This window comes from Hylobates moloch, unplaced genomic scaffold (genome assembly GCF_009828535.3).
Source record: "Hylobates moloch isolate HMO894 unplaced genomic scaffold, HMol_V3 SCAFFOLD_15, whole genome shotgun sequence".
Lineage (NCBI taxonomy): Eukaryota > Metazoa > Chordata > Mammalia > Primates > Hylobatidae > Hylobates > Hylobates moloch.
Window position 1 is genome coordinate 87,997,988 of NW_026652290.1, and position 1,485 is coordinate 87,999,472.

Genomic DNA, 1,485 nt, shown 5'->3' on the forward strand with positions numbered 1-1,485 from the left:
CTAAAAATAAATTCTCATAGCCATAATAGGATGGAAGGAAATTGTTATTTACTATGTGTGGGCCACTGGATAAGGCCATTAATCATCACGATTAATAATCACAATTCCCTCTGAGAGACACTGTTATCTCTCCGTTCCAAAGGTAAGGAGAAAGTGAAAATCTCTTCCTTGCTCCTCCTCTTGCTGCAAACTTGCTCTCACAACCCTCTGTTACATCCTCAGCTGTCTTCAAAATCTCAGGTTCAGCTTTCCTGACTCCATTGTTTAATGGAGAGCCTTGTTCACATACTGGCTTCAGTGCAGGCTGTAAGTGAGGTCTTGTGAAGAGAGTTTTAACACATAGATGCTGCATCTGGGGGCTCCCTCCTCAGCTACCAACACTTTTCCGTCCCTCTCTTAGGCTGTGATTGGTGTGGTGCAGTCAAAGGGTCTCTTTGGAATGTAACTATACCACTTATGCTGGGGTGGTGGACAGTGAAAATATTTTTAAGACCACAAGCTGAGATGGGGGCACCCACATGTTTTATGTCAGTTAAGCCACTGCCAAACAACTGGAGATCCTAAAGAGCTGGCATCTGTCTTTGAAAGTCACCCAACCTATTATGGGGACAGTCTTCTCACTAAAATCCTGAGGCCAATGGGGTCCCATTCATTCATTTTCTCCTGCCCCGCCTCCATCTCCATGTCGTGTAAGTGAGAACTTTATCATCAGTTCAGGAGTTATTGACCATCAGCATACAGGACTTCAGCTTTCAGCAAATTCTTGGCTACCTCTTCCTGTTTTTAAGCCGACATATATACAAAGAATATAAATGAATATTGAGGCTAACTTAATTCAGAAAAAAAATAAAACATGGTTAGCAAAAAAAAAAAAAAAATCAACCCTCCAATTTATGTATCTTAGTAATTTGTTGGCACTTCTCCTAGAGTACCTTTCCTATTGTTTTAGGTTTGCTATCCCTTTACTCTCTCCTATTAGACTATTATCCCCATGATGGCAAGGATAGTGTCTAACTCATTTTCTCATCTCTAGGTGCCTTTCATGCTTAGTAGATCAATGGTGAATTAAAAGGTTTCAAAATTACTTTATATAATAATGAAATTTAGTTTCGTGCAACTCTATTGTATTCATGTTCCTATTTCTTTTTTTTTTTTTTTTTGAGAGGGTTCCCCCCCCCCCCCCAGGCGGGAGTGCAGTGGCGCAATCTCGGCTCACTGCAAGCTCTGCCTCCCAGGTTCACGCCATTCTCCTGCCTCAGCCTCTCCGAGTAGCTGGGACTACAGGCGCCCGCCACCACGCCCGGCTAATTTTTTGTATTTTTTAGTAGAAACGGGGTTTCACCGTGGTCTTGATTTCCTGACCTCGTGATCCGCCCGCCTCGGCTTCCCAAAGTGCTGGGATTACAAGCATGAGCCACCGCGCCCGGCCCCTATTTCTATCTATTAGCAAAGGTGATTGCAGATCTTCAGCAATAAAGAATGAGT